A 12,409-nucleotide genomic window follows, 5' to 3' on the forward strand; every position below is an offset into this window, starting at 1 on the left:
GAGTCCCTGACTATCTTCAAGCGACGATTGAAGACTTACCTCTTCCTGAAACACTTAAATTAAGCACTTTCCAAATTTGCTTTGTAGAATTCAAGATTTATATTTATATTAAGTTTGTAATCTTGCATACCAGTGTAGATTTATTCATTGCTAGAGATTCAAAGCACTTTTGTACATCGCTCTGGATAAGGGCGTCTGCTATATGCCGCAAATGTAAATGTAAATGTAAAAGATTAAGAGGATGAAGAGTGGCAAGTCGGTTGGACCAGATGACATACCAGTAGAAGCAAAGAGATGTTTAGGAGAAACAGCAGTGGAGGTTTTTTTAACCAGATTGTTTAACAAAATTGTATTTATTTTATTGTATGTGCTGCATTAACACAACCAACAAGAACCACTCCACCCTGCCCCTTGGACTTATTTGGGGAAAATTATCATTGCACTGCATCACTTACATTAATATTTGCACTGGCTCACTTTACATACCCTGCAAAAACTGTATAGCTAATGTATTTATATTTTTTTTCTTAATTTATTCTTTAATTTTCCTAGTTTTTTGTTTAGTTTTACATATTTTTATAGCCCCAGCACACCATCACAAATTCCTTGTACATGCAACCCATGATACTTTGCAATTATGATGATTCTGAATTCCATGGAAATTATAAACAGCTTTAATCTTTATTTTCGCATAGAGAAGTCCCGACTAATCAAGTTCATGAATTTTATTGCTATTAAGATATGAGCATAAACGTCTCTGCAGCAACCCTTCCTAGGATCTCTGGGATAAGGGGGAATATTCATTTAATGCATGTTCACATAGTGTCCATATACCAACCCACAGATCTTTATAAACATTTAATACCCTTATTTTATATAGTAAATACATTTATCTGGCAAAATTGCTGCAGCCTATATCTATACGGATTTACACATAAGGAAAAAACAATTCCTCCACAGGTAAAAAAGCGTAAAAGCTCAGCACGCCAAAAATATTTGTATAAAAAGAATTGATGTATACCTGAAGCTGGTTTATTTGCACAGCCTGTATATAATGATCATCAATCTTAAGAGCCGTTAACACCAGTTATGATATATTTTACAATGTTGGCTGATTTGAAATTATTTGATAGAATGTTTATAAGAAATGCAGGTAAAGTTGCATCTTTTTGGGATTTAAATATAAAATAAAAAAAAATTACAAAATAAAACATAAACATGCAGCATTTATAAAAAGCAAAAATATAAAACTATTTTAGATAGATAATATTAAATAGGTTTTTCGTTTTTTGCTCATTTACCTATTTAACTACCTGGACCATACCCAGACTGTGATCCACAGACGTTTATTTATGATGTGTTATTAACATACCAGGTATCTTTTACCTTCTTTGATAGCATAGTAGGTAGAGCGGAGAATTGAGAATGCTCGACCAGAAGCATTTATATGTCGCTGGTTTTGCTTTTAAAACGTTAAAAAAGACTCAGTTCCCTGACCGGGAATCGAACCCGGGCCGCGGCGGTGAGAGCGCCGAATCCTAACCACTAGACCACCAGGGACTGTGCGTCATGACTCCGTCTTGTGTGTTGGAAGTCCTACACACTATATGGTGCGCGCGCTACTACAGAATAAATTTTATTTCTGTACCAGAATTTTAAATCCTGTCCCTATATTGCAATCCTACGGCTTGGATTTATTGTGGGAAAATAATCATTGCAGTGCATCACTTAATTTTTTTCTTATTTTATTCTTTTATTTTCCTAGTTTTTTTGTTTAGTTTTTCATATTTAAATTAATTCACAGCGTTTAAAGCTTAGTATAGAGAAGTCCAGACTGTTCGAGTTCATGGATTTTATTGCTATTTAGGTACGAGCATGAACTTCTCTGCAGAAACCCTTTCTAGGATCTCTGGGATAAAGGGGAAGTCTGATATTCGGTTGAGAAAAGCCTGGAGAGGTGGAGGTACGTGCTGGAGAGAAGGGGAATGAAAGTCAGTAGGAGTAAGACAGAGTACATGTGTGTGAATGAGAGGGAGTGCAGTGGAGTGATGCGGCTGCAGGGAGAAGAGGTGAAGAAGGTGGAGGAGTTTAGATGCTTTGGTTCAGCAGTGCAAAGTGATGGGGCGTGTGTTTGAGAAGTGAAGAAACGTGTGCAGGCAGGGTGGAGTGGGTGGAGAAGAGTGATAGCAGGAGTGATTTGTGATAGAAGAGTATCTGCAAGAGTGAAAGGGAAAGTTTATAGGGCTGTGGTGAGACCTGAGGTGTTGTATGGATTAGAGACAGTGGCATTGAGTAGGGTGAGTAGGGAACAGGGTTTTCGTTTTTTGCTCATTTACCAGGGTGTTTCTTTAACTTCCAGGATATCGCAGGTTGAGGACTAAGGTGCTCAATAAGGGCTGTTCATGCATGCCCAGACTGTGATCTTATACTGATACACAGTTGTTTATTTATGATGTGTTATTAAAATACCATCTTTTACCTTCTTCGATAGCATAGTAGAGTAGAGAATTGAGGATGCTCGACCAGAAGCATTTATATGTCGCTGGTCTCGCTTTGTCCCAAGATTTTATAAGACAACGTTAAAAATAATTTCAGTTCCCTCACCGGGAATCGAACCCGGGCCGCGGCGGTGAGAGCGCCGAATCCTAACCACTAGACCACCAGGGACTGTGCGTCATGACTCCGTTTTGTGTGTTGGACGTCGTACACATTATATGGTGCGCGCGCTACTCCAGAATGATTTTTATAATGAATTTTATAATGAATTACAATTATAATATGTCGGGGTTTTTAATTCACCCAACAAAAACAAAATACAGTTTCACTCAAAAGGTGTCATGAAAGTACAACCACCAATACCACTTCCTGGGAACCATCATCTCTCATCAAAATCTATTGCCACAAAAACAGCATCTTCTCCTCCACAACTGACCTCATCAACAATATCAAGAAACCATCATCTCTGATCTGCTTTAAAAAAAATTAACATTTCAGTAATGTAAACCTCACACTGATAATTTCATATGTGCTACATTAAAAAATTAAAGGCCGTCTTCGTGGCACTGGTATTGGAGGCGGTCTACTTTTCCATGGCCCACCCTGTATTAATTTATTCTTTTATTTTCCTACTTTTTATAGTTATTTATATTTTTCAACACCAGCACACCATGATAAATTCTTTGTTGATAATGGAAATTCTAATTCTGATGAAAAATATAAAAAGCGCGGTACTCCAGAATTCATTCATTCATTCATTCATCTTCTCCCGCTTATCCGTAATTCGGGTCGCGGGGGCAGCAGTCTAAGCAGATTCCCCAGACACTTCTCCGTGTCCAGGGATCGGGCTGTCAAGGCCCCCGCCTTCGAGTGCTGCCCAATCCTCTCAGCACCGGTCCCTTACGGTCCCTCCTGCAGGTGGTGAGCCCACGGGAAGACTCCAGAATTAGTTTTAATAACAATTATAATATGTCGGGGGGGTTTTATTCACCCCAAAAAAACAAAATGCAGTTTCAGTTAAAAGGTGTCATGAAAATACTACCACCAATACCACTTCCTGCGAACCAGAATCTCTTTTAGGACTTCAAGTGGGAGCTGAATATCAGCTCTTTCATTAAAAACACACACCAGAGGTTATATCTCCTGCGACAGCTGAAGAAGTTCAACCTACCAAACAAAATGATGGTGCACTTCTCCACCTCCATTACTGAATTCATACTCACCCCTCCATCACCAGCTGGAATGCAGCTGCCATTGCTAAAGACAAAGGCAAACTGCAGACTGTCATCCACTCTGCTGAGAGGTGATTGGTTGTAATCTTCCACCTCTACAGGACCTGCACTCCTCCAGGACTCTGAAGTAACTAGTATTGTGGCTGACCCCTCTTACCCTGGACACACACTTTATGATTTACTCCCCTCTGGCAGGAGGCTGAGGTCCATCAGGATCAAAATCTATTGCCACAAAAACAGCATCTTCTCCTCCGCAACTGACCTCATCAACAATATCAAGGAGCCACCATCATCTCTGATCTGCTTTTATAAACATTAACATTACAGTAATGTAAACCTCACACTCATCATTTCATATGTTCTACATTAAAAAAGTAAAGCCCGTCTTTGTGGCACTGGTATTCTTTTATTTTTCTACTTTTTATAGTCATTCATATTTTTTAACACCAGCGCACCATGATAAATTCTTTTTTGATAAAGAAAATTCTAATTCTGATGAAAAATATAAAAAGCTTTAATATTTACCATAGCATAAAAAATACAAAAATAAGTGTAAGTGACATGCTGTTAATCCTTTTCGTGCAAACATGAAAGTCAGCAAATGTTTGATTTATTGAACAATCTTTTCAAAAGACTCCCAGAGAGCAGTGATTTGGGCCTTTAGGTCTTAAGCATAAGGATCTATCTTGTGCTGCATCGCCTGGCTGCTCTGGACAACTGGCTTTGAAAGCTTTGAAAGAATGGGACCATGTTTTTCTGGAAGTCCTGCAGGTGTTGCTCCAGTTCCTGCTTTAGCTCCTCAGCTTAGGGTTCCATCTTGGCATGAAGCTCACTCATTTTCTTCTCCAGACTCGTCTTCAGCTCCTCACTTTTCAGGAGAAGAGACATGGCATCCGGAGGTGGAGGTACGTGCTGGAGAGAAGGGGAATGAAAGTGAGTAGGAGTAAGACTGAGTACATGTGTGTGAATAAGAGGGAGGGCAGTGGAGTGGTGCGGTTGCAGGGAGAAGAGGTGAAGAAGGTGAAGGAGTTTAGATACATTGTAGATACCATGGTAAATTAGCACAAAAAACAAAACCCAACGACCGCCACATGTATCGTTAGCCAACAGGGTGCCGGTGGAAATTGGTCTACAGTTGTCTGAAGGTGGAGAAGGAGAGGAGTAAGATGTCTACAGAGCCGGGAGGAAAAGGAGAGTGGAGATTAGGGTTGGTACTTTAAATGTTGGTACTATGACTTGTAGGGAGAGAGGTAGCTAATATGAAAGACAAACATATATATGTTGTGTGTTTCGGAGACCAAGTAGAGAGGGAGTAAGGCCAGGAACATTGGAGGTTGGTTTAAACTGTTCTATCATGGTGTGGATGGAAAGAGAAATGGTGTAGGGGTGATTCTGAAGAAAGAGCCCAGTAAGAGGTAAGAGTGTAGTGGAGGTGAAGAGAGTTTCTGATAAAGTGATGAACGTGAAGCTAGAAGTTGAAGGGGTGATGATGAATGTTATCAGTGCTTATGCTCCACAAGAGGGCTGTGAGATGGAGGAGAAAAAAAAATTCTAGGGTGAGTTAGATGGAGTGGTAGAAGACCCACAGAACGATTGGTGATTGGGGCAGACTTCAATGGCCATGTTGGTGAAGGGAACAGAGGTGATGAGGAGGTGATGGTAGGTATGGCTTTAAGGAGAGGAATGTGGAAGGGCAGATGGTGGTAGATTTTGATAAAAGGATGTAAATGGCAGTGGTAAATATTTATTTTAAGAAGAAGGAGGAGCATAGGGTGATGTATAAGAGTGGATGAAGGTGCACACAGGTGGACTATGTTCTATGTAGAAGATGTGACCTGAAGGAGATTGGAGACTGTAAGGTTTTGGCAGGGGAGAGTGTAGCTAGACAACATCCAATGGTGGTTTGTAGGATGGTTTTGGAGGTGAAGAAGAAGAGGAGGAGAGTGAGGACTGAAAGAAGAATAAGATGGTGGAAACTGAAGGAGGAAGACTGTAGTGTGAGATTCAGGGAAGAGGTCAGACAGGGGCTCGGTGGTGGCAAGGAGGTGCTGGATGGTGGGGCAACTACTGCAAAAGTGATAAGGGAGACAGCTAGAAAGGTACTTGGTGTGACATCTAAAAATAGAAAGGAAGACAAGGAGACGTGGTGGTGGAATGAGGAAGTGCAGGAGAGCATAAGGAGAAAGAGGTTGGCAAAACAGGATTGGGATCAAAAGAGTGATGTGAAAAGTAGACAGGGGTACAAGGAGATGCGGCAGCAGGTAAAGAGGGATGTGGCGAAAGCTAAGGAAAAGGCATATGAGGAGCTGTATGAGAGGTTGGACACTAAGGAAGAAGAAAAGGATTTGTACCGATTGGCCAGGCAGAGGGACCCGAGCTGGGAAGGATGTGTTGCAAGTTAGAGCAATAAAGGATGGAGATTGAAAAGTGTTGACTAGTGTGGAGAGTGTGTTGAGAAGATGGAGGGAGTATTTGAGCAGCTGATGAATGAGGAAAACGAGAGAGAGAGAAGGGTTGATGGTGTGGAGATGGTGAAGCAAGAAGTGCATAGGATTAGTAAGGAGGACGTGAGAGCAGCGATTACTCCTCCACTCTTATGGTACCACCTTCTCTCAGAATGAGAGGTAAGTATACTTCAAGGCTCTTCTCTGTTCTGGCATTGAGGTAGTGGCATGAACTTCCCCTAGATGTCCGTACAGCAGAGTCCCTGACTATCTTCAAGCGACGATTGAAGACTTACCTCTTCCTGAAACACTTAAATTAAGCACTTTCCAAATTTGCTTTGTAGAATTCAAGATTTATATTTATATTAAGTTTGTAATCTTGCATACCAGTGTAGATTTATTCATTGCTAGAGATTCAAAGCACTTTTGTACATCGCTCTGGATAAGGGCGTCTGCTATATGCCGCAAATGTAAATGTAAATGTAAAAGATTAAGAGGATGAAGAGTGGCAAGTCGGTTGGACCAGATGACATACCAGTAGAAGCAAAGAGATGTTTAGGAGAAACAGCAGTGGAGGTTTTTTTAACCAGATTGTTTAACAAAATTGTATTTATTTTATTGTATGTGCTGCATTAACACAACCAACAAGAACCACTCCACCCTGCCCCTTGGACTTATTTGGGGAAAATTATCATTGCACTGCATCACTTACATTAATATTTGCACTGGCTCACTTTACATACCCTGCAAAAACTGTATAGCTAATGTATTTATATTTTTTTTCTTAATTTATTCTTTAATTTTCCTAGTTTTTTGTTTAGTTTTACATATTTTTATAGCCCCAGCACACCATCACAAATTCCTTGTACATGCAACCCATGATACTTTGCAATTATGATGATTCTGAATTCCATGGAAATTATAAACAGCTTTAATCTTTATTTTCGCATAGAGAAGTCCCGACTAATCAAGTTCATGAATTTTATTGCTATTAAGATATGAGCATAAACGTCTCTGCAGCAACCCTTCCTAGGATCTCTGGGATAAGGGGGAATATTCATTTAATGCATGTTCACATAGTGTCCATATACCAACCCACAGATCTTTATAAACATTTAATACCCTTATTTTATATAGTAAATACATTTATCTGGCAAAATTGCTGCAGCCTATATCTATACGGATTTACACATAAGGAAAAAACAATTCCTCCACAGGTAAAAAAGCGTAAAAGCTCAGCACGCCAAAAATATTTGTATAAAAAGAATTGATGTATACCTGAAGCTGGTTTATTTGCACAGCCTGTATATAATGATCATCAATCTTAAGAGCCGTTAACACCAGTTATGATATATTTTACAATGTTGGCTGATTTGAAATTATTTGATAGAATGTTTATAAGAAATGCAGGTAAAGTTGCATCTTTTTGGGATTTAAATATAAAATAAAAAAAAATTACAAAATAAAACATAAACATGCAGCATTTATAAAAAGCAAAAATATAAAACTATTTTAGATAGATAATATTAAATAGGTTTTTCGTTTTTTGCTCATTTACCTATTTAACTACCTGGACCATACCCAGACTGTGATCCACAGACGTTTATTTATGATGTGTTATTAACATACCAGGTATCTTTTACCTTCTTTGATAGCATAGTAGGTAGAGCGGAGAATTGAGAATGCTCGACCAGAAGCATTTATATGTCGCTGGTTTTGCTTTTAAAACGTTAAAAAAGACTCAGTTCCCTGACCGGGAATCGAACCCGGGCCGCGGCGGTGAGAGCGCCGAATCCTAACCACTAGACCACCAGGGACTGTGCGTCATGACTCCGTCTTGTGTGTTGGAAGTCCTACACACTATATGGTGCGCGCGCTACTACAGAATAAATTTTATTTCTGTACCAGAATTTTAAATCCTGTCCCTATATTGCAATCCTACGGCTTGGATTTATTGTGGGAAAATAATCATTGCAGTGCATCACTTAATTTTTTTCTTATTTTATTCTTTTATTTTCCTAGTTTTTTTGTTTAGTTTTTCATATTTAAATTAATTCACAGCGTTTAAAGCTTAGTATAGAGAAGTCCAGACTGTTCGAGTTCATGGATTTTATTGCTATTTAGGTACGAGCATGAACTTCTCTGCAGAAACCCTTTCTAGGATCTCTGGGATAAAGGGGAAGTCTGATATTCGGTTGAGAAAAGCCTGGAGAGGTGGAGGTACGTGCTGGAGAGAAGGGGAATGAAAGTCAGTAGGAGTAAGACAGAGTACATGTGTGTGAATGAGAGGGAGTGCAGTGGAGTGATGCGGCTGCAGGGAGAAGAGGTGAAGAAGGTGGAGGAGTTTAGATGCTTTGGTTCAGCAGTGCAAAGTGATGGGGCGTGTGTTTGAGAAGTGAAGAAACGTGTGCAGGCAGGGTGGAGTGGGTGGAGAAGAGTGATAGCAGGAGTGATTTGTGATAGAAGAGTATCTGCAAGAGTGAAAGGGAAAGTTTATAGGGCTGTGGTGAGACCTGAGGTGTTGTATGGATTAGAGACAGTGGCATTGAGTAGGGTGAGTAGGGAACAGGGTTTTCGTTTTTTGCTCATTTACCAGGGTGTTTCTTTAACTTCCAGGATATCGCAGGTTGAGGACTAAGGTGCTCAATAAGGGCTGTTCATGCATGCCCAGACTGTGATCTTATACTGATACACAGTTGTTTATTTATGATGTGTTATTAAAATACCATCTTTTACCTTCTTCGATAGCATAGTAGAGTAGAGAATTGAGGATGCTCGACCAGAAGCATTTATATGTCGCTGGTCTCGCTTTGTCCCAAGATTTTATAAGACAACGTTAAAAATAATTTCAGTTCCCTCACCGGGAATCGAACCCGGGCCGCGGCGGTGAGAGCGCCGAATCCTAACCACTAGACCACCAGGGACTGTGCGTCATGACTCCGTTTTGTGTGTTGGACGTCGTACACATTATATGGTGCGCGCGCTGCTCCAGAATGATTTTTATAATGAATTTTATAATGAATTACAATTATAATATGTCGGGGTTTTTAATTCACCCAACAAAAACAAAATACAGTTTCACTCAAAAGGTGTCATGAAAGTACAACCACCAATACCACTTCCTGGGAACCATCATCTCTCATCAAAATCTATTGCCACAAAAACAGCATCTTCTCCTCCACAACTGACCTCATCAACAATATCAAGAAACCATCATCTCTGATCTGCTTTAAAAAAAATTAACATTTCAGTAATGTAAACCTCACACTGATAATTTCATATGTGCTACATTAAAAAATTAAAGGCCGTCTTCGTGGCACTGGTATTGGAGGCGGTCTACTTTTCCATGGCCCACCCTGTATTAATTTATTCTTTTATTTTCCTACTTTTTATAGTTATTTATATTTTTCAACACCAGCACACCATGATAAATTCTTTGTTGATAATGGAAATTCTAATTCTGATGAAAAATATAAAAAGCGCGGTACTCCAGAATTCATTCATTCATTCATTCATCTTCTCCCGCTTATCCGTAATTCGGGTCGCGGGGGCAGCAGTCTAAGCAGATTCCCCAGACACTTCTCCGTGTCCAGGGATCGGGCTGTCAAGGCCCCCGCCTTCGAGTGCTGCCCAATCCTCTCAGCACCGGTCCCTTACGGTCCCTCCTGCAGGTGGTGAGCCCACGGGAAGACTCCAGAATTAGTTTTAATAACAATTATAATATGTCGGGGGGGTTTTATTCACCCCAAAAAAACAAAATGCAGTTTCAGTTAAAAGGTGTCATGAAAATACTACCACCAATACCACTTCCTGCGAACCAGAATCTCTTTTAGGACTTCAAGTGGGAGCTGAATATCAGCTCTTTCATTAAAAACACACACCAGAGGTTATATCTCCTGCGACAGCTGAAGAAGTTCAACCTACCAAACAAAATGATGGTGCACTTCTCCACCTCCATTACTGAATTCATACTCACCCCTCCATCACCAGCTGGAATGCAGCTGCCATTGCTAAAGACAAAGGCAAACTGCAGACTGTCATCCACTCTGCTGAGAGGTGATTGGTTGTAATCTTCCACCTCTGCAGGACCTGCACTCCTCCAGGACTCTGAAGTAACTAGTATTGTGGCTGACCCCTCTTACCCTGGACACACACTTTATGATTTACTCCCCTCTGGCAGGAGGCTGAGGTCCATCAGGATCAAAATCTATTGCCACAAAAACAGCATCTTCTCCTCCGCAACTGACCTCATCAACAATATCAAGGAGCCACCATCATCTCTGATCTGCTTTTATAAACATTAACATTACAGTAATGTAAACCTCACACTCATCATTTCATATGTTCTACATTAAAAAAGTAAAGCCCGTCTTTGTGGCACTGGTATTCTTTTATTTTTCTACTTTTTATAGTCATTCATATTTTTTAACACCAGCGCACCATGATAAATTCTTTTTTGATAAAGAAAATTCTAATTCTGATGAAAAATATAAAAAGCTTTAATATTTACCATAGCATAAAAAATACAAAAATAAGTGTAAGTGACATGCTGTTAATCCTTTTCGTGCAAACATGAAAGTCAGCAAATGTTTGATTTATTGAACAATCTTTTCAAAAGACTCCCAGAGAGCAGTGATTTGGGCCTTTAGGTCTTAAGCATAAGGATCTATCTTGTGCTGCATCGCCTGGCTGCTCTGGACAACTGGCTTTGAAAGCTTTGAAAGAATGGGACCATGTTTTTCTGGAAGTCCTGCAGGTGTTGCTCCAGTTCCTGCTTTAGCTCCTCAGCTTAGGGTTCCATCTTGGCATGAAGCTCACTCATTTTCTTCTCCAGACTCGTCTTCAGCTCCTCACTTTTCAGGAGAAGAGACATGGCATCCGGAGGTGGAGGTACGTGCTGGAGAGAAGGGGAATGAAAGTGAGTAGGAGTAAGACTGAGTACATGTGTGTGAATAAGAGGGAGGGCAGTGGAGTGGTGCGGTTGCAGGGAGAAGAGGTGAAGAAGGTGAAGGAGTTTAGATACATTGTAGATACCATGGTAAATTAGCACAAAAAACAAAACCCAACGACCGCCACATGTATCGTTAGCCAACAGGGTGCCGGTGGAAATTGGTCTACAGTTGTCTGAAGGTGGAGAAGGAGAGGAGTAAGATGTCTACAGAGCCGGGAGGAAAAGGAGAGTGGAGATTAGGGTTGGTACTTTAAATGTTGGTACTATGACTTGTAGGGAGAGAGGTAGCTAATATGAAAGACAAACATATATATGTTGTGTGTTTCGGAGACCAAGTAGAGAGGGAGTAAGGCCAGGAACATTGGAGGTTGGTTTAAACTGTTCTATCATGGTGTGGATGGAAAGAGAAATGGTGTAGGGGTGATTCTGAAGAAAGAGCCCAGTAAGAGGTAAGAGTGTAGTGGAGGTGAAGAGAGTTTCTGATAAAGTGATGAACGTGAAGCTAGAAGTTGAAGGGGTGATGATGAATGTTATCAGTGCTTATGCTCCACAAGAGGGCTGTGAGATGGAGGAGAAAAAAAAATTCTAGGGTGAGTTAGATGGAGTGGTAGAAGACCCACAGAACGATTGGTGATTGGGGCAGACTTCAATGGCCATGTTGGTGAAGGGAACAGAGGTGATGAGGAGGTGATGGTAGGTATGGCTTTAAGGAGAGGAATGTGGAAGGGCAGATGGTGGTAGATTTTGATAAAAGGATGTAAATGGCAGTGGTAAATATTTATTTTAAGAAGAAGGAGGAGCATAGGGTGATGTATAAGAGTGGATGAAGGTGCACACAGGTGGACTATGTTCTATGTAGAAGATGTGACCTGAAGGAGATTGGAGACTGTAAGGTTTTGGCAGGGGAGAGTGTAGCTAGACAACATCCAATGGTGGTTTGTAGGATGGTTTTGGAGGTGAAGAAGAAGAGGAGGAGAGTGAGGACTGAAAGAAGAATAAGATGGTGGAAACTGAAGGAGGAAGACTGTAGTGTGAGATTCAGGGAAGAGGTCAGACAGGGGCTCGGTGGTGGCAAGGAGGTGCTGGATGGTGGGGCAACTACTGCAAAAGTGATAAGGGAGACAGCTAGAAAGGTACTTGGTGTGACATCTAAAAATAGAAAGGAAGACAAGGAGACGTGGTGGTGGAATGAGGAAGTGCAGGAGAGCATAAGGAGAAAGAGGTTGGCAAAACAGGATTGGGATCAAAAGAGTGATGTGAAAAGTAGACAGGGGTACAAGGAGATG

The sequence above is a fragment of the Silurus aristotelis genome (genome assembly GCF_946808225.1).
Source record: "Silurus aristotelis genome assembly, chromosome: 6".
Classification (NCBI taxonomy): domain Eukaryota; kingdom Metazoa; phylum Chordata; class Actinopteri; order Siluriformes; family Siluridae; genus Silurus; species Silurus aristotelis.